At 38.4% G+C, this 22,483-nt stretch overlaps 1 long non-coding RNA gene across 1 annotated transcript; it reads left to right on the top strand.

Annotated features, from left to right (window-relative positions):
- Window positions 1–410: 410 nt before the first annotated feature.
- Window positions 411–1,078, top strand: LOC129733824 (uncharacterized). Its single transcript, XR_008729727.1, has 3 exons — window positions 411–678; window positions 733–824; window positions 912–1,078. It is a non-coding gene; the product is annotated as an uncharacterized LOC129733824 (long non-coding RNA).
- The last annotated feature ends 21,405 nt before the right edge of the window (window positions 1,079–22,483 follow it).

The raw sequence follows: 22,483 nt of genomic DNA, 5'->3' as shown, positions 1-22,483 counted from the left end.
TTTTTTCATTAAAATAACGCTTGCTCGAAAAAAATGTACAATTTTCGTTCCTAGACTTTGGGCGGACCGGAACGGAGCATAATCGCACCGGTTTTAAAACAGACCGAAATCCGGACGCAACTTTGCGTTCCAATTTCGCACATATTGAACATTTGAGAGAGTTTTAATGACTCGATAAGCAAGCCTGAAGAAAAATAGCCAACTGAATTTGCCAAACATTAAACTTATTATTGTGGTTTGAATTTTGTTTTTTTTTTTCAATCTTTTCGCTCCCACATTTGGCGCCCTCCAATGATTGACGAGCAGGCGACCGCCTGCTTCGCCTTCGCCTTAATCCGTCCCTGACTGTATGTTGCAAAATATTCATACGGCCAATCGGAAGTAATTTTGGTGTGCTGAATGGTTATTCAACGAAATAATAAAGTTTCTTAGTGTAAATAAAAATGTTTTCATGGATAGCAAAAATATAAAAATTTTTCATCAAAATTTTATATTCCTGGTGAGCGTATGTTTCATTTGTTGATATTATATTGATTTTTTGTATTAACATGTTACAAATAATTATAAATTTGATTTCTGTGCAGACAGTACATTATTATGAAATTTTCAGATAGAAATATCCAGCTATAAATGTGCCTTCTATAACTTACTCAAGAGTCAGCTTATAATTGATTAAAGGTAAGAACATTTTAACATACTTTTTTTAAATATACATCAGATTAACTTTTACAGATTATACACATTTGAGTTAAGCTTTAACATCAACACAAACCTCTTCGAAATCTTCCAAAAAAGCTTGCTGGTCGGAAATAAGAAATGGAAAAGTTAGTGTTTTTAATTATGCATTCTTTTTGATTTAATAATAATGAAAATGTATTGTTATCATTTAATATTCATCAATATATTTTCAGACAATTTGAAAACGGGTTTTTACATAAATATTCTGCGCAAGTGGATAATAAACATCAATAATATCATAAATGGAGAGAATAACCAGTTCCAGAACCTCTCATTATGAATAAAAAAAATATTCGACGAAACATTATTAGAAATTTTCTTTCGCGTAATTTGACTGAATAGTATATTGGTAGGGGTTAGAATCGATGCATCGATTACTCAATCTATCTTGAACAATCCAATCAACTTCAGTTCTTTTCAAATAATCGTTTTTGAGTGGTTTCATTGAGTGTTGTATTGATGCATCGATTTTGAGACAACCGGACCGCGGATTATGGTGAATTACTGTTCCAAACAACGTACGGGTTTAAACTTATTCTTTATTTTCCAAAAATTGTCTGCGCGAAGCGAGACAAACATGTTTGTAAAAAATGTACCCATTACGAAATTGTCTAGTGCAAACACTGACGAAGGTTCAAAACAAGAAAGGCGGAAAAGGGTTCTGAAATATTAATTTCGGATAAATATAGGACACCGTAGCTTTTTTAATGGAAGATGTCGTGATTACACATGTGTGCCAAAAGTTTCGAGGAGGCATAGTGCAATCGCCACACCCTCTCCCCTAAGAAAGAATGGTGCAGCCAATCGACGAAAAATGTGCTGTCTCGTTCGCTTCATCTTTCCGCGTTTTGTTTTAAGCATAATCTTTGTATTTGATACGTCTAGTCTAATAGACTTATTTTCCTACCTTCGAGTTTCATGTATACTCTATTTCCTAATTTTAGCTCTATTGGTTCTGTTGATTTGATTACTTTATTTGTTCTGTAATATTTGACGGTTTCTTTTTTTCTTTAAAATCGTTATTATGTATTACATTTTGTATCCCAGTTGATTGGTCTACGTATCGTGATTGTATACTGGATCGATTTGTTTTAAATTAAGCTGCTCGAAAAGATTCATTGACTCAAGGGGCATATAGCCATGGTCCGTATTTGGTGTGCTATTATACTTAAAGGGTAATATCTACCAATAAAAACCTAAATTAATCCACCTAGTGGTCAGACCCAGCCTTTCTCATTCAAACTTTTATTTGTAAAAATAGATTTACATGAACGCTTCTATCCAATAAATGTATATTCACTCTTTAGGTTCTAAAATATTGATGTTGTGATCTATACATATAAAAATGTAGTCCGGTCTGTCTGTCAGTCTGTCTGTCTGTTTGATTCATATAGGCTCGAAAACTACCAAACCAATCGACGTGAAAATTTGTATGTAGGGGTTTTTGGTCCCGATAAAGGTACCTATGATAGTTTGAGACTCCTCCCTCTTCTGGAAAGGAGGGGTCCAATACAAACGAAACATACATTTCTGCACAACTCAAGAACAAACCAATGAAATGAAACCGAATTTGGCATGTGGATGTTTTAAAGGGTAATAAATATGTCCATAATAGTTGGACGCCCCTCCCTCTTTTGGAAGCACATGTTTCTGCACAAATTTCTGCACATATCGCGAACTAATCAACTAAATGGAACCATATTTGGCAGTTGAATGTTTTTAGTGGTAACAAATATGTTCCATAATCGACCTCAGGCAACATTTTGGATTGTAAGATGGCAACTTCCGGTTTCTGGAAAACAGCCTGAAATGGACGATTTCCACCCAATATAGTATCCGGATAAAGAAAGATATACAGGAGCTAAACTCGACAACAGATACAATTTTGAATTCTAAGATGGCGACTTCCGGTTTGTGAAAAACAGCCTAAAATAACCAAATACCAAAAAAACAGCAGCAAACGACCAAATATCACCCAATGTGAGTATTTTCGGAATCGTAATGATGCACAGGAGCCAGAAATCGACTTCAGACACGATTATGAATTGTAGGATGGCAACTTGTGGTTTCTGGAAAACAGCCAAAAATGGCCGATTTCCGTCTAACATTTGAAATCGACCACAGACCCCATTTTGGATTCTAGGTTGGCGACTTCCGGTTCATGGGAAACAGCGGAAAATGATCGAATTACACCCAATATGGGTGTTTCTTCAACCAGAATGACGCTCAGAGGCCAAAAATTATCCTAAATACCATTTTGAAATCCAAGATGGCGAATTCCGGTTTGTGAAAAACAGCCTAAAATAACCAAATACCATCCAATATGAGTATCTCTGGAACCAGAATGATGCAAGAAGCTAACAATTGACCTCAGGCACCATTTTGAATTGCTAAATGGCAACTTCTAGGAAACAGTCGAAAATGACCAAATAATACTCAACATGGATATTTCCGTAATCGAGATGATGCATAGAAACCAAACATTGACCCCTGACACCATTTTGAATTTAAAGACTACCACTGTTCCCGACGTCGAAACAAACACCGTCTTTTTAGTTGCTTACTTAGCAGCTACAAAGCTGTAATATATTTTAGGTTCTAATAAAGTGTTAAAGATAATTTATAATTTCTTACTTATTCAGTGTTTCTTGGTTTTTATATCCGAAATCCTTCTACTAATTCTTTCTACCTTTAAGGCAACCTTCTATTTCTTCTCTTTTCAGGTCCACCAGCGATAAACAACGATTAGCGGTAAGTATTTCCTGTGTGTTTTAGGTTAAGTTACGGGTAAGTATAAGTTTATAATTATTTTCAGCAACGTACCTTCGCCTTTTAACCTGCTTTATAAATACCACTTACTACGTGGTGAGTAGTAATAAATTTAATATTGTTCCGGACTGTGGAACGACTATTTGTTTAAATTTACTTAATTTAATAAACTCGCGACTGATATGCGGTTTCACTTGCTATCGAAACTGAATAAACGATGACGTTTACGGATGTTTACATCCTAATTGTCATTTTGTTCGCTCGGCCCTTTTCGCTCGATATGAAACGGTTTGTTGTTCACCCCCTTTTCGCCGCAACGGGGGGTTTCGGCGACAACCACTGTTAGTTTCTGGAAAACAACCAGAATAACTAAATACCTCCGAATATGAGTATTTCCGGTGTCAGATTGATGCCAGAAAATTTGCTGAAAATGACCCATGACCAATATGAATGTATTCAGAATTAAGGCGATGTACAGAAGCCATAAGTCGAGAATGTTGTCATTTCGATAAAACCAATTATTTCAAACGAGTTGTTATTTGACTTTGATCATATCCTATGGCCGATTCGTCGTGTATTTGCAGACTTTATACACATCGCAAGGAATCAATGAATTTGGAACGTTCAAATAGTACAAAACCACATTTAAATTATGTTGAGACCACATATATCAATCAAAGCAGGTATAGTTTTAAATAGCCTTTGATTTTCTTCTTTTTCCATAACTTTTGAGCCACGTATCAAATTGTTATGAAGTTTGTTATTTGTAAGTTTGAGAAATGACTCGTTCGTATGACACTAGTTATGTTTAAATAAGTCATGTAATCTTCGAGATAATAGACTTTCGTTGTTTTATTAACAATTTAATACATAACGGTGGCTTAAGTTAAATTATAATCAAATGAAATGGGAACGTATAGGGCAGCCAAACTTTGAAACCACGTGTTCAATCATAATTCATCAGTTAACCCTTAACTAGCCCGCTCATCTGATAATAATATTTATCAAATCGGTTGTGTAGTTTCTGAGATAATGAAGTTTCGTGATTTTCACATTTTGGTACTTTACAGACGAAGTTACAGTCCGATTACAGTAAAATTCAATAGGGTGTTAAGAGGCAGCTAGACTTATAAGTTGACATTAATTTTGTGGAATCGGGTCAGCCATCTCTGAGAAAAGTGAGTGAGTTCAAGTAGTCTTCGGAATATGTTCCTTTTCATAGCTGGATTTCACATTTTTAATCATGACAGGCAAAGTAATAGTCTGATTGCAGAACAAATCAATAGGGTCTTATGGAGCAACTAGACCTTCCATTTGACACTAATTTTATGAAAATTGGGCTAGCCATCTCTGAGAAACATGAGTGAGATTAACACAGTTCAATTAGAGATTAACACCACAAGTTCAATCTTTATGAAATTTAAAAGTTAATGGAATTTTAGGAAGCCCGATCATTTGAAATCAATTTTGTTTAAATCGGTTGTGTGGTTTTCGAGATAATGATGTTTCATGATTTTTACATTTTGATGCATAACCTCTAAACTACAAATCCGATTACAATATAGTTATATAGGGTCTTATGGGACAACAAGACCTTTCATTTGCAATTAATTTCATGAAAATCGGTCCAGCCATCTCTGAGAAAAGTGAGTGAGAATAAGGAAAATTAAACCCAGGAATGACAACTTTACGGCGCAGGGATAGCTGACTGAAGGTAAAAAAAAAATTTAGGGGCTTTATTATTACGATTCTTAAGATTTATAGCATTTTGAAACTTTAAACGCGTTTTTCTCAAAACCATGTTTTCAAAATCGGCGAGCAGTAGAACTTAAAAAGTTTACATCCGATTGACTTGAAATTTTAACTGTAGCTTCTTCATTAGATTATCTAGTGAAGTACACACGATTTTAGCAATTGAATAAAAACAACCAGTGGTGGGCACCGCTAACCGAAAATTTAGCGACGCTAATCGCTAAGTCGCTAACCGGAAAATTTAGCTCGATAATCGCTAAACGCTAAACGCTAAATCCACATTAGCGGAACTTTCGCTAATCGCTAATCGCTAACTTTTTAATATGTAAATAGTCGAATCGCTATATTTATTGCTCGTGTTTTGTAAGATTTGGACCACTTTGATCTGTTTTGGTTAAACAAACGAAAACAATTACTTACAAGAATAACAAAAGTTATTTAGCTTGCATTGAAAATAGATACTCTTAGGAATGTTTTCATAAACTTTCAATTATTATCTGAATCGAAAAGGTAGAACCAAAGTTGTCATAATTTCAAGCGCATTACAATTTACCAAAGTTCTTGGTGTGGCGAAAATTCAATCTAGACCTTGTGCTTGTTCTTCAAAATGCTCCTGTGGCTTGTACGATAACTGGAACTCCATTCTAGGGTGAAAAAACGGACAAAAGTAACTTTCGCAGTAAAGTATGTTCATCTTTCGAAGCAATTTAAGTACGCCATCAGCAATTCACAGTTTTTCTAAATATTTCTATTGTAGCTTCTCTACAAAATTTAGCGAATTAGCGATTAGCGTTTCGAAGGCCAAAATTTTAGCGACGCTAACAGTTTCGCTAACCAGCTCAAAAATTAGCGAAATCGCTAAATCGCTAACTGAATTTTAGCGTCGCTAATTAGCGAACTAGCGAATTAGCGGAATGGTGCCCACCACTGAAAACAACAAAAGTTATAAACAATTAAAGTCGATTTTTGTGCCGAAAATGTGATTTTTGTGCCGAAACAACCGATTTGATAAATATTATTATCAGATTAGCGGGCTACTTAAGGGTTAACTGATGAAATATGATTGAACACGTGGTTTCAAATTTTGGCTGCCCTTTACGTTCCCATTTTGTTTGATTATAATCGAACTTAAGCAACCGTTATGTATTAAATTGTTTATAAAACAACGAAAGTCTATTATCTCGAAGATTACATGACTTATTTGAACATAACTAGTATACGAACTAGTTCGAACTAGCCATACGAACGAGTCACTTTTCAAACTTACAAATAACAAACATCATAACAATTTGATATGTGGCTCAAAGGTTATGGAAAGAGAAGAAATTCAAAGACTATTGAAAGCTATACCTGGTTTGAGCGATATATGTGTATAATTTAAATGTGGTATCGTACTATTTGAACGTTCCAAATTCATATATTCCTTAAGATGTGTTTGACATCTGCAAATGCACAACGAATCGGCCATAGGATATGATCAAGGTCAAATAACAAATCGTTCAAAATGATTGGTTTTATCGAAATGACAACATCCTCGACTTTTGTCTTCTGTACATCGCCTTAATTCTGAAAATATTCATATTGGGTGGTATTCGGTCATTTTCAGCAGATTTTCTGGCATCACTCTAACACCGGAAATACCCATATTGGGAGGTGTTTAGTTATTCTGGTTGTTTTCCAGAAACTAAAAGTGGTTGTCTTTAAATTCAAAAGGGTGTCCAGGGTCAATGTTTGGTTTCTATGCATCATCTCGATTACGGATCCATATCCATATTGAGTATTATTCGGTCATTTTCGACTGTTTCCTAGAAGTTGCCATTTAGCAATTCAAAATGGTGCCTGAGGTCAATTGTTAGCTCCTTGCATCATTCTGGTTCCAGAGATACTCATATTGGATAGCATTTGTTTATTTTAGGCTGTTTTTCATAAACCGGTAGTCACCATTTTGGATTTCAAAATGGTATTTAAGATAATTTCTGGCCTATAAGCATCATTCTGGTTGAAGAAACACCCATATTGGGTGTTATTCGATCATTTTCGGCTGTTTCCCAGGAACCGGAAGTCGCCAACCTAGAATCCAAAATGGGGTCTGTGGTCGATTTCAGCTGCTGTGTATAATTCTAGATCCGGAGATACTCATGTTAGACGGGGATCGGCCATTTTTGGCTGTTTTCCAGAAACCAGAAGTTGCCATCCTACAATTTATAATGGTGTCTGAGGTAAATTCTTAGCTTCTTGCAACATTCTGGCTCAGAGATACTCATATTGGGTGGTATTTGGTCACTTCAGAAACCGAAAGTCGTCATTTTGGACTTTAAAATTGCCTGTGAAATTAATTTCTGTCATCTGAGCGTAATCCTGGTTCCGAAAACATTAATATTGAATGGTATTTGGTCAGTTCCGGCTGTTTGCCAGACACCGGAAGTAACCATCTTAAAATTCAAGATTGTGTCTGTGATCAATTTTTAGCTTATGTCCATCTTTCTGATTCCGGAGTTATTCATATTAAATGGGAATCGTCCATTTCAGGCTGTTTTACAGAAACCGGAAGTCGCCATTTGTGATTTCATAATGGAATTTGAAGACATTTTCGCTCGATTTTAGCTCCTGTCTAGATCCGTATATTTTTATATTGTGTGGAAATCGGCCATTTTGGCTGTTTTCAAGAAACCGGAAGTTGCCATCTTAAAATCCAAAATGTTGCCTGAGGACGATTATGGAACAAATTTGTTACCACTAAAAACATTCACCTGCAAAATATGGTTCCATTCAGTTGGTTAGCTCTCGAGATGTGCAGAAATTTGTGTATCATTTGTATAAAACCCCTCCCATCCAAAAGAGGGAGGGGTGTCGAACCGTTATGGACATATTTGTTACCCCTGAACACATTCACATGCTAAATTTGGTTCCATTTACTCGGTTAGTTCTCGAGATGTGCAGAAAATTGTGTTTCATTTATATGGAACCCCTCCCTTATAGAAGAGGGAGGGGTGTCAAACCATTATGCACATATTTGTTTCCTCTAAAAACATTCACATGCTAAATTTTGTTCCATTTACTTGGTTAGAACTTAAGAAAAGTTGTGCAGAAATTTATGTTCCATTTGTATGGGACCCCTTCCTTCCAGAAGAGGGAGGAGTCTCAAACTATCATAGGAGCCTTTATCGGCACCAAAAACCCGTATATACAAATTTTCACGTCGATCGGTTCGGTAGTTTTCGATCCTATATGGATCAGACAGACCGGCTTGCATTTTTATAAGTATAGATTAAAACATCAATATTTTAGAACCTTAAGGGTGAATATACATTTATTGGATTGAAGCGTTAATGTAAATCTATTTGAGCAAATAAAAGTTTGAATTAGAAAGGCTGGGTCTGACCGCTAGGTGGATTAATTTAGGTTTTTCTTCAAACCGTTGCCATATTGCGAAAAAAAATTCTAAATTTCTAAAATATAACCATGTGTACTTCACTAGCGACACTTATGTAGATAATGAAAAAAAAAATTGTTTTGGTTATAGGTGGCGTTGGAAACGACTTCTACTGCTCGCCGCGGAAGAACTTAAAAAAACGGTTCACGGCAATCGCTGTACAGCCGCCATTTTATAAAAACAATAGCAATGATTTTTTTCAATTCTCCAAGAGTTGCTTACTCCAATGATATATTATTTATATAACTTACATCTCAAATGTTCTTTGAAGAACCTATATTAATCCACCTAGCGCTCAGACCCACCCTTTCTCATTCAAACTTATTATTTGTAAAAATAGATTTACATGAACGCTTCAATCCAATAAATGTATATTCACTCTTTCTTCTAAATAATTGATGTTGTAATCTATACATATAAAAATGAAGTCCGGTCTGTCTGTCTGTCTGTCTGTCTGTCTGTCTGTCTGTCTGATCCATATAGGCTCGAAAACTACCGAACCGATCGACGTGAAAATTTGTATGTAAGGGTTTTTGGTGCCGATAAAGGTTACTAGGATAGTTTGAGACCCCTCTTTCTTCTGTAAGGGAGGGGTCCCATACAAATGAAATATAAATTTCTGCACAACTCAAGAACAATCCCAGCAAGTGAAACCGAATTTGGCATGTGGATGTTTTAAGGGGTAACAAATATGGCCATAATAGTTGGACGCCCCTCTCTTTTCTGGAAGGGAGGGGTTCCATATAAATAAAACACAAATTTCGCACAGCTCAAGAACCAATCAAGAAAATACAACCAAATTTGGTATGTGAATGTTTTTAGAGGTAACAAATATGTCCACAATGGTTCGACGCTCCTCCCTTTTCTGGAAGCACATGTTTCTGCACATCTCGCGAACTAATCAACTAAATGGAACCATATTTTGTAGGTGAATGTTTTTAGTGGTAACAAATATGTTCCATAATCGACCTTAGGCAACAGGAGCTCAAATGGACCACAGATACCATTTTTAATTCTAAGATGGCGACTTCCGGTTTCTGAAAAACAGCCTAAAATGACCAAATACCACCCAATATGAATATCTCCGGAGCCAGAATGTTTCAAGAAGCTAAAAATTGACCTCAGACACCATTATGAATTGTAGGACGGCAACTTCTGGTTTCTGGAAAACAGCCAAAAATGGCCGATTTCCGTCTAACATGAGTATCTCCGGATGTAGAATGATACATAGCAGCTTAAATCGACCACAGAGCCCATTTTGGATTCTATGTTGCCACACAATAACAATAACATTCTAATATGGGTGTTTCTTTAACCAGAACGATGCTCAGAGGCCAAGAATTATCTTAAATACCATTTTGAAATCCCAGATGGCGACTTCCGGTTTGTGAAAAACAGCCTAAAATAACCAAATACCATCTAATATGAGTATCTCTGGAACCAGAATGATGCAATGAACTAACAATTGAACTCAGGCACAATTTTGAATTGCTAATACTCAATATGGATATTTCCGTAATCGAGATGATGCATAGAAACCAAACATTGACCCTGGACACCATTTTGAATTTAAAGACGACCACTTTTGGTTTCTGGAAAACAACCAAAATAACTAAATACCTCACAATATGGGTATTTTCGGTGTCAGATTGATGCCAGAAAGTCTGCTGAAAATGACCGAATACCACCCAATATGAATGTATTCAGAATTAAGGCGATGTACAGAAGCCAAAAGTTGAGGATGTTGTCATTTCGATAAAACCAATCATTTCAAACAATTTGTTATTTGACTTTGATCATATCCTATGGCCGATTCGTCGTGCATTTGCAGACTTTGAACACATCGCAAGAAATTAATGAATTTGGAACGTACGATACCATATTTTAATTATGTTGAGGCCACATATATCGATCAAAGCAGGTATAGTTTTAAATAGTTCACTAGTTATGTTCAAATAAGTCATGTAATCTTTGAGGTAATAGACTTTCGTTGTTTTATTAACAATGTAATACATAACGGTTGCTTAACTTTGATTATAATCAAATGAAATGAGAACGTATAGGGCAGTCAAACTCTGAATCCACGTGTTCAATCATAATTCATCAGTTAATCCTTGACTAGCCCGCTCATCTGATAAAAATATTGACCAATTTGGTTGTGTAGTTTCTGAGATAATGAAGTTTCGTAATTTTCACATTTCGGTACATTACAGACGAAGTTCCTGTTTGATTACAGTAAAATTCAATAGGGTGTTATAATAGGGTGGGGCTTATTTTCTAAAATTTTCGCGGGACCTGTTTTCCCAGGCAAAAAGACCTCCTTGGGGTTCAATAAGCAACATATAAAAAATTGGTTGAATTTCATTAAGGTCTAGACGTGGCGCAGAGGGCCTAAAGTTCAAATTTTAAACGAAAGCAATTTTAAAACAAATCATATACCTATATAGGTAAACAGGTAATTTCGTGACCCTTTTGGGCGTAAATTTCGTCCGTTTTGCATTAAATTCAACCGTTTTTGAGATATTCGCAATTTCAGTGTACACTCTTGCAATCTCGGGGTATGTGATTATAAGGAAATGCACAATGTGCCTGTATAAGTTAACACGTCATATTCTCGAATATATTCTCGCAACAGACATCATTGTTCCTCCGAAAAGAGGGCAAAAGAGAAAGAAAGAGAATCGTAAAAGGGAAACTAAGAAAAGTCAATCGCGTGTAATGCTTGTATTTAATCTTAAGAAACTAGTAAATTTCAAGTTTGTGACGTTTCATATTTTCGCTTTCCCTATTCTTTTTCTTTCTCTTTTGCACTCTTTTCTGAGGAACAATGATGTCTATTGCAAGAATTTATTCGAGAACATGACGTGTTAACTTATACAGGCACATTGTGCATTTCCTTATAATCACATACCCCGAGATTGCAAGAGTGTACACTTAAATTGCGAATATCTCAAAAACGGTTGAATTAAACGCAAAACGGACGAAATTCACAAAATCACCTGTTTACCTATACAGGCATAAGTTTTGTTTTAAAATTGCCTTCGTTTGACCTATAGGCCCTCTGCGCCACCTCTAGACCTTAATGAAATTCAACCAATTTTTTATATGTTGCTTTTTGAACTTCAAGGAGGTCTTTTTGCTTGGGGAAACAGGTCCCGCAAACATTTTCGAAAATAAGCCCCACCCTAGTTGCACAGTGTGTCCAAATCCAGAAAAAGACGGCAAAATTATTTTTTCAAGTCATATGTTATCTATATACTCTAGAAAGTGGCTTTGTTTACTGCTGTCCTTCATATGCTTTAATGGAATCAATTACAAATTTCGCCGTATAGAGGGTGCCATACCTAACTTTTAAACGTGACTCGCTAGATAAATAGTTTCTTCTGCAAAGTTGTGTAGAATTTTATTACGAAACTGTTTGCTGAATACCTTAAACCTCTAGAAATTGAGATTTCAGAGCTACAAGACGTTTTCTAAAAAGGCTTTTTAAAAGCAGTTTTTCATCCATATGTTCAACTCTAAGACCTAAAACATGACCGTATAAAATTGAGAGTGACGTGGTAAATCAAGATGAACAATTTCTAGTGATATATTAGTTAATATATACAGTATTCATTCCTACTAATTTCTACGAAATTCACAAATTATTAAAAATAATCTGAAAATATTGGAAATCTGTATCAGAATTTTTCATATTCAAAATAGATAGGTTGAAATGTAGCATCCCCACAAAAGGAACCGTAAAAAGCAGAGAGAATAAAACTGCTTCGACTTATCCCTTTTGCTATTCAAACCCAACGAAGAACACGAGCAAAAAGTCAGCAACACTAATACTTATCTTGTGTTGAATTCGTTTTCGCAGTGTAGCTCACTCGAACTACACTTTTTACCCCGTAAATGTTTTTTTCACCTTCCGGACTACACTTTTTCTGTCTCTGACTACACTTTTTCTGTCCCGGACCACACCCGAAAAAAGCAGAGTGTACTGTAGGGAGTTACCAACACATTCACACGTTGGTTCTCGTTCCACGTGGTAAAGTGTCAGGTAAATTTTTTTTCAGCACATTTCCGAGATGGAAATATCAAATGGAAACGAGACAAAATGACGATGGCGATAATGATCAAAACAAAACAAATTGACAGCTATCCCTATTATTACGCATCCCATTGCGGTGTAGCTACACCGCGAAAACGAGTTCGACATTAAATTCTAGTGCGAGAAGCACCGCGCGGGAGAGCAACGGTCTTTTTACACTCGCGCTTCTTCTGCCTCCATAAGTGCACCAAACACTCACTCATACAGACTTATGGCAAGCGCTAGCGGGAAAAGATTATTAGTGGCAACCGAAATTTTTCGTATCTTCCACGGATTTTAATATTAGCGTCGGTTTGTCACTTTCACCGTTAGTACGAAACCGCCTAATTTCGTACCAACTTTTGCTTCACCCTTTAAACTTAATAAAATTACAATTACACGACGGGAAGACTAAATAGATAAAATAAAATGGGATCGACATATTGCATATTGCACTTCTCTCAACCGTACACGACTTTACAGCAACCGATAACAATAGCGCTTAATAAATCGACCCGGAGCAACTGGAAAAGCAAACCGCACAGGTCGAGTTCTCGCACCTGACCACGTAGCATGAAGTGATATCTATATTCATTACAAACAACCGTGCAACATTTAATTAAAGCTAGAAACTAAAAATTATTTTAACATTTTAAAAATTACGAAATTCGGTGACCAACATATCAGAAAATTTTCATTCGAATACGAAAAGGTTTAACAATTTTAACAATTTTGTTATTTAACTGATAAATGCTTTTTCATAAAATTACTAATTGATGAAGTTTTCAAGGTTTTTTTTTTGGATATTCTACGGAGTTTGTCTGCTATTATTGATAGTGCTTATTATGTTGTATTTTACGGAACCAAAGAAGGATATGAGCATAGCAAGCAAGAGCAATTATGTTGAACTATATCCTCCAAATCCACAAGGGCCAGCCACTACAATAGTGCCTTCGTATACACCCCTGCATATTTTCAAGCACGCTGCCGTTTGTTCGGATTCGGAAATATGTAGTATAATAGGAAGGTAAGTACCTTTTTCAATAGGCAAAAGCCTTGTTTCCGATCGTGCACAAATTAAGACACTAATCATTCAGATTTATTATTCAGATAATGCTCATTCAAATGTTTAGATTTTTCTCTGACATTACATTCTCAAAAACTCACAAACTACGAACAAATACACCAATGTGAGAACTGCCATCAAAGTTTTCCAGAATATAAAAAAAATGTTTTCCTCTAGGATAGAATTTTCCCTTGCAATTTCGTAAGAATCGCTATCAAATTCAAATGAAATGAAAAAACTCTGTTCTTAACCCTCTAGTGCCCAAGTTAGTTTTCAGAAGGACTTCAAAAAACTCACTATGAATCTTCATAGACATTTTTTTAAGTATTGATTAAAGCTTTTTAGAGGTGTGACTGAAGACCATCTAAGGGCGGCACTGTATCTTAGAATATCTTAGAAACTACACAACCGATTTTAATAAAACTGATGTCAAATGAACGGGTTATCTCCACAACCCTTATCTGGGCAATTCTCGCTGAAACCAGGCCACTAGTGACACGAGGTCTTTGAGAAATGTTATTTTTATTTTAGTTCGATTAAACGCAGTAAGAAATAATAACTGCACATAAATTTGTTCAATTTGGTGGACCCCTTGTTCGCCAAGGGGTGAACAAATATTGAGAAAAATGAAAATCAAATATTTTTATCGAGCTATATTTCAAATATTTGTTTCAAAACCCTCTACAAACAGCATTTCATTATACAGAAAACATCTAGGGCTTTCATGTGGAGTATTCAAAAGTTTGACCGCCATCTTGGTTTCACCACCATTTTGAATTTTATCATTAAAACGCGTTTTTGAACAGGTTGGCAACCACCGATATTAATTCTGAGACAACCATTGGAAAGCTGAGAAAAAATCCTACAAGATACATTTAAAAAATCAGGTGTGTCTCGAAAGAAACATGGCCGTCGAGCCAATTTTCTATACCGAGTTTTAACATTTCCAACGCGCGTCGCGCGATCGATATAGCAGCAAGCGCTGCTTGCCACACAGCGCACACTGAACGCACATCGTTTAGTATGCGCAAAGTACATGTTTTGAATAGGTCTTTATAAACAACTTATTTGGATAGGGTAGAACTGCCATAGATGGACTACTTTCTTTAGTGGACAAGATACAAGTGAAATAATGAAAACACGAATAAAATACTCAATTGTTACCAATACATTTATCAACGTCTTAAGCTTTGCATTTGAGGTTTTTAACTTCACTCTCAGAACTATTGGAATATTGTTTAGCAAACAAATTATATTGTTCTTGAGGTACAATATACTTATAATTCTGCGTTCCTTTGATAGTTTTGACATTTTCCATCCGATGTTGAAGTTTAGTTTGAGCCGCTTCGTAATCCGCTTGCTCGACGTAAGCGAATGCCATTGTTTTGCTTTGGTTTTCCACTGCCCATTCGTAGAACGATACCGCATCTGTAATCAGCCTGTCTCTGTCAGGAGATAAGAATGGTCACCATTTGTCTGGCGAAGTATCTTTTTTTTTCTTCATCTATAGTTTATTTGACACGGCACAAATACAATTCAATGTTTAACGGTGCCAATTATATCTGGTAGCTTACTTCCTAAAGTATCTTAATAACTAAAAGCAAATTTTTTATCCTCGCTGCCGACTACGAGCTGAAACTAAATCTAACTTAAAGCTAGAATATTTTGCATTAAAAGCACAGGTTTGCTGTTTGATGGTTTTCATTGCCATAGGTAAGCAGCATATTAAATTTGTTCCGCTGCTGGGCCAAGATATTACGGACTGGCATATTGGGTTGTTTCCATCGGGCCTTGAGAGTATCGTGCGGGTCTGATTGCTGTTTCCGGATCCGGGGTCTTAACGTGTTCTTGTCGTTTGGTTGGATGTCGGCGGAAGGGGATAGGACTAAACTGGGGCGTGGATGGATTTCAGGAAAACGTATATAAGGGACATGTAGGATAGGTCACGGCTCGCCAAGACATCACGAACAGGAACAGCCGGCTGCCTACCTTCGGCCTGCAGGGAAGCTATTAATCTAGACCTGGCGTCACGGTGTACAGGGCATGACCAAACAACGTGCTCTATGTCGTGATAACCTTCACCACAGGCACAGATACCACTCTCCCCGAGCCCAACACGACGGAGATGCGCGTCAAATCTATAGTGATTGGACATAAGCCGGGACATCACGCAAATGAAATCCCGACCTACATCCAACCCCTTGAACCACGGGTTCGTCGATACCTTGGGGATTATGGAATGTAACCACCTTCCCAGTTCCCCCTTGGTCCAAGAATTTTGCCAACTGATGATCGTATTCTGACGTACAAATGCGAAAAATTCATTAAAAGGCAATTGGTCTTACATAAATATCACCGTTTGTTGCGCCCATCTTAGCCAAAGAGTCCGCTTTCTCATTACCCGGTATCGAGCAGTGAGAAGGGACCCACGCTAAGGTAATCTGAGTAGATTTTTCGGATAAAGCACTCAGATGTTCCCGTATTTTCCCCAGGAAATACGGAGAGTGCTTAACATCTTTCATCGATCGGAGAGCCTCAATGGAACTGAGACTGTCCGTAAAGATGAAATAATGGTCCGTGGGCATTTTTTCGATAATCCCTAGGGTGTACTGAATTGCAGCTAATTCTGCGACGTAAACAGAAGCAGGATTATCGACGGCTTATGGGAGACGGTTAAATTGTTATTGAAGATACCGAAGCCAGTGGACCCATCAAGAAGTGATCCGTCAGTGTAGTACATATTGTCGCAGTTGATGTTTCGATATTTATTGGAAAAAATTTTAGGGATCTGCTGCACGCGTAAATGATCCGGAATTCCACGAGTTTCTTCTATCATGGATGTATCGAAAAACACAGTAGAATCAGAAGTATTTGATAAGTCGACACGATTTGGAATATTCGAAGAAGGGTTAATATTTTGGGACATGTGATTGAAATACAATGTCATAAAACGGGTTTGAGAATTAAGTTCGATTAACCTTTCAAAATTTTCAATCACGGGACGGTTCAAGACCCCACATTTGATTAGAATACGAGAAGACAGGCTCCAGAAGCGGTTTTTCAATGGTAGTACTCCAGCTAAGATCTCCAAACTCATCGTATGGGTCGACTGCATGCAACCCAAGGCGATACGCAAACAACGATATTGTATTCGCTCCAGTTTGATCAAATGTGTGTTTGCTGCGGAGCGGAAGCAGAAACACCCGTACTCAATAACAGACAGTATCGTTGTTTGGTAAAGCCTTATAAGGTCTCCTGGGTGGGCTCCCCACCATTGTCCGGTTATTGTACGAAGAAAATTCACTCTTTGTTGACATTTTTTCATCAGATACCTCACGTGACAACCCCAGGTGCTTTTAGAGTCGAACCAGACACCAAGATATTTGTGTACCAAAACCTGAGAAATCGTTTTACCCATTAATTGTGTTTAAAGCTGAGCAGGTTCATGCTTCCTAGAAAAAACTACTATCTCAGTCTTCTCCGGAGAGAATTCGATACCTAGCTGTAAAGCCCAAGCAGACAAATTGTCCAAGGTATCTTGCAATGGTCCTTGCAAATCGGCAGCTTTGGCTCCTGTAACAGAGATTACACTGTCGTCTGCAAGTTGTCTTATCGTGCATGAATTTGCCAGACATTCGTCGATGTCATTTACATAAAAGTTGTAAAGAAGGGGGCTTAAACATGAGCCCTGGGGAAGACCCATGTAGCTAATGCGAAAAGTTGCCAAATCGCCGTGCGTAAAATGCATGTGCTTTTCGGACAACAAATTGTGCAAAAAATTGTTCAAAATTGGAGAAAATCCTTGTCGGTGAAGTTTGCCCGAAAGAATGTCAATAGAAACGGAATCAAAAGCCCCCTTAATGTCCAAGAACGCAGACGCCATTTGTTCTTTGCGAGCATACGCCAGCTGAATATCTGTTGAAAGCAACGCAAGACAATCATTCGTCCCTTTGGCACGGCGGAAGCCAAATTGAGTATCTGATAGTAGACCATTTGATTCGACCCAATGGTCTAAACGACGGAGTATCATTTTTTCCATCAATTTCCGGATACAGGATAGCATTGCAATCGGCCTATAAGAGTTGTGATCAGAAGCTGGTTTCCCTGGTTTTTGGATGGCGATCACCTTCACTTGCCTCCAATCCTGCGGTACAATGTTTTGCTCCAGGAACTTATTGAACAAGTTCAACAAGCGCCTCTTGGCAGTGCCGGGTAGACTCTTCAACAAGTTGAATTTGATTCTATCTAACCCAGGCGCGTTATTGTTACAGGACAGGAGGGCAACTGAAAATTCTGCCATCGTAAAAGGTGATTCTATCGCGTCGTGGCCCGGAGACGCATCGCGAACAATGTTTTGCTCAGGAACAGAGTCCGGACATACTTTCCTGGCAAAATCAAATATCCACCGACTTGAAGACTCCTTCGTTGACCGTTACGCGATTCCGCATTCTTCGGGCTGTGTTCCAAAGAGTTCTCATCGATGTCTCCCTCGACGTCTCGTTCACGAACCGACGCCAATATCCGCGTTTCTTTGCTTTAGCCAAACTTTTAAGCTTGGTATTAAGCTCCGAATACCGTAAATAGTCGCCAGGTATACCTCCCTTCTGGTAGGCCTTAAACGCGTCGGATCTTTGCGTGTAGACATCGGAGCACTCTTGGTCCCACCACGGAGTGGGAGGCCGTTCTTTGATCGTTACGCCGGGATATTTCTTCGTTTGGGCTTGCAACGCGGCGTCGAGAATCAAGCCCGCGAGGAGGTTGTATTCTTCAAGTGGTGGATGATGTTGAATCGACTCGACCGCTTTTGAAATCATTTCCTCGTATAACTTCCAATCGACATTCCGTGTGAGGTCATACGGAATGTCAATTGGTCGCATGCGAGTCGACCCGTTATTAATTGAAATAAGAATAGGCAAATGGTCGCTACCGTGAGGATCGAGGATTACCTTCCATGTGCAATCCAACCGTAGCGACGTCGAACATAAGGATAGATCCAAAGCGCTTGGGCGCGCTGGAGGTTTCGGGATACGTGTCATTTCACCGTTGTTTAAAATAGTCATGTCGAAGTCATCGCAAAGGTTATAGATTAAAGAGGAGCGGTTATCATTGTATGGGGAACCCCAAGCCACGCCATGAGAGTTGAAGTCTCCCAAAATCAAACGTGGTGAGGGAAGAAGTTCTATTAAATCAAAGAGCAGCCGTTGCCCAACCTGTGCTCTGGGAGGAATATATATTGAGGCAATACAAAGCTTTTTACCTTGTATTGTCATTTGACATGCGACAACTTCGATGCCTGGAATCGAGGGGAGGTTGATACGATAAAAATAATAGCACTTTTTAATCCCTAAGAGTACTCCTCCATATGGGGTGTCTCGATCAAGGCGAATAATATTAAAATCATGGCAGTTGAGATCAATATTTGAAGTAAGCCAAGTTTCACAAAGGGAAAATGCATCGTATTTGTTTTTATTTATCAAAACTTTAAACGAATCAATTTTTGGTAAAATACTTCTACAATTCCACTGTAAGACAGAGATAGAATCCTTCATATACGCAGTTGAATTAGGCATCGAAGGATACAATCGCTGCAAGGAGGGGCCATTGGGCAGTCAACTGCTTCAAAAATGATCTAACTGTTGGGAGGAATGCTGTAAGAAAAATTTTAATTGGATCGGGTATATTGAAATTTTCAAAAATCCAGTCCACAATGTCAGAAAATTTCACTAATCCAGAGTTTGTTTCATCAACTGGATGTGCAAAAGGAACAACTGGGGCTTTAGATGTTCCTGGCAGTGCTGGGAACTCCTTCTGGGACTTTAAATTTGCAAGCCCAGGAGGAGTTAGCTTCGGTTTTTCCGCAGCACTGTTTGGTTTGTTCGTACTTTTCATTACACTTTGGGAAATCTTAGGACCTTTACGGGGAAGTTTAGGAGAAGAAACATTTTTCCTCTTCCTAGACTCCCCAGGATTGGCATAAGATGTTCCCGCTGATGAATCGTCAGAATCGGTTTCATCGGAGGGCAACAGATCAAAGGGGTTCGATGTTATGGTAGAAGTGGTCACGGTCTTCTTCAGCATCTCAGCGTAAGAACGCTTTGAACGCTCCTTAAGTGACCGCTTGATTTTATCTCTGCGCTGCATGTACACCGGGCATGTGGAGAGCTCATGCTGGTTTTCCCCACAGTGAATACATTTTTCAGCATTAACACTGCAAGAATCTTCCGCATGAGTCTCCCCACACTTGCTACATCGTGCCTTATTGCAGCAGTAGGCGGCTGTGTGGCCTAACTGCTTGCAATTGGTGCAATTCATAACACGGGGTACATACAACCGCACAGGCAGACGAACCCGGTCGATCGAGAGGTGGCTAGGGAGTGCAGATCCGGCAAACGTAACGCGAAACGAGTCTGACGGAGTGTAAACTATTTTACCGCCGACGAGAGACATGGACCGCAATTGCTTACAATCCAAAATCTTCGCCTGTGTTTCGGTATTTTTGAAGCAACCGGTTGCGTTTTTAAGGATAAACTCGACAGACAGACTCGAATCGGTTATGACACCGTCGATCTCCACGTCTCGTGCGGGTATGTAAACGCGATACTCGCGTGTGAAGAGCTCAGAGCAAGCGATAGCATTGGCCTGTGCCAGATCACTGACCACGACACGGAGCTTGTTAGGTCGGACCTTGGAAATTTCGGTCACGGCCTTGTACCCCTTCGTCAGGTCTTTTGAAATTTGCAGTATGTTTAATCGCTTTGAATTCACTCCTGCCTTTGGACGAAAATAAACAGTATAGCTGCCCTGTTGAGATCCGTCCGGGTAAAGCCTGGGGCGAGGGGGGACTGGAGAATGAACAGGGGAGGGGGTAACAGAAGGGTCAGGGTCAGGGGGGTTCGGGGATGGTGGCACGGGAGGCGAGGGATCTATATCCATCGCGCTGAATGTAGCGCACTAGCGAACTAGCGCCGACAAGAACACGTACCTCTTTACTTCTTCCTTCCAGCAGTGGTTGTCCGATCGTTCGAAGCTGCACCCAAAGCAGCCAGCAGCACCAGTACAGCAGCACCAATACAGCCACCAGCAGCGAGCCGGGTGTGAGATCACTCAGCACAGCGACACGGACTCGACTGTCAACTGATGGCCTTGAATAATACACTCTTTTGTTTGGCTATTCGTACACACGGACCGGATTGTAATAGAACGACCACTTTGCACGTCCGTTTCTGTCGAGTGTTCGACGCGGAATGGCGAAGTATCTTGTCCACTAAAGAAAGTAGTCCATCTATGGCAGTTCTACCCTATCCAAATAAGTTGTTTATAAAGACCTATTCAAAACATGCACTTCGCGCATACTAAACGATGTGCGTTCAGTGTGCGCTGCGTGGCAAGCAGCGCTTGCTGCTATATCGATCGCGCGGCGCGCGTTGGAAATGTTAAAACTCGGTATAGACAATTGGCTCGACGGCCATGTTTCTTTCGCGACACACCTGATTTGTTAAATGTATCTTGTGGGATTTTGTCTCAGCTTTCCAATGGTTGTCTCAGAATTAAAATCAGTGGTTGCCAACCTGTTCAAAAACGCGTTTTAATGATAAAATTCAAAATGGTGGTGAATCCAAGATGGCTGTCAAACTTTTGAATACTCCACATGAAAGCCCTAGATGTTTTCTGTATAATGAAATGCTGTTTGTAGAGGGTTTTGGAACAAATATTTAAAATATAGCTCGATAAAAATATTCGATTTTCACTTTCCTAAAAATTTGTTCACCCCTTGGCGAACAAGGGGTCCACCAAATGGAACAAATTTATGTGCAGTTAGTATTTTTTTACTGCGTTTAATCGAACCAAAATAAAAAAACAATTTTCAAAGACCTCGTGACACTAGTGGCCTGGTTTCAGCGAGAATTGCCCATCTTATAAATTTCATAATGATTAAACATATGTTTCAAAAGTTATGTAAAGAAATGTTTACCAGAGGCTGTTCAAACTCACTCATTTTTCTCAGGGTTGGCTGGACCGATTTTCACAAAATTAGTCTCGAACGAAGGTCTAGTTGTTTCATAGGTTGCTATTGACTTTCCTTTTAATCGGTTGGTAACTTTGTCCGTTATTTATAAAAATGTGAAGTCGCGTTATAAAAGCAAGGTTATAACAAAGCCTGCTTAAACTCACTCATTTTTCTCAGAGATGGTGAAACCGATTTTCACAAAATGAGTTGCAAATGAAAGGTCTAGTGGCCTTATAACACCCTATTGAAATTCATTATAATCGAATTTTTAGATTAGGTACCGTGTTTCAAAATGTGAATATCACGAAACTTCATTATCTCGAAAACTACACAACCAATTTAAACAAAACTGGTGTCAACTGAACGGGATGTCTTGAAAATATTTAACTAATGATTAAAAAAGTGGTTTAATAGTTTTTAAAGGAAACGTGTTCCGGAGGCTTTGAAACTCACTCATTGTTCTTAGAATCAGCCGAATCAATTTTTTGCCCTTCTCCTAGAAAAGTATAGCAATCACTGCAAAAACTATAGGTATAAAAGTGCTCCAAAGGGCAGGATGTCGTATTTCACTCGACTCATTTCGACGAGCTGAGCATTTTTATGTGTGTGTGTGTGTGTGTGTGTGTGTGTATGTATGTATGT

The sequence above is a fragment of the Wyeomyia smithii genome, chromosome 1, assembly GCF_029784165.1.
Source record: "Wyeomyia smithii strain HCP4-BCI-WySm-NY-G18 chromosome 1, ASM2978416v1, whole genome shotgun sequence".
NCBI lineage: Eukaryota > Metazoa > Arthropoda > Insecta > Diptera > Culicidae > Wyeomyia > Wyeomyia smithii.
This window is presented reverse-complemented; position numbering and strand designations above follow the sequence as displayed.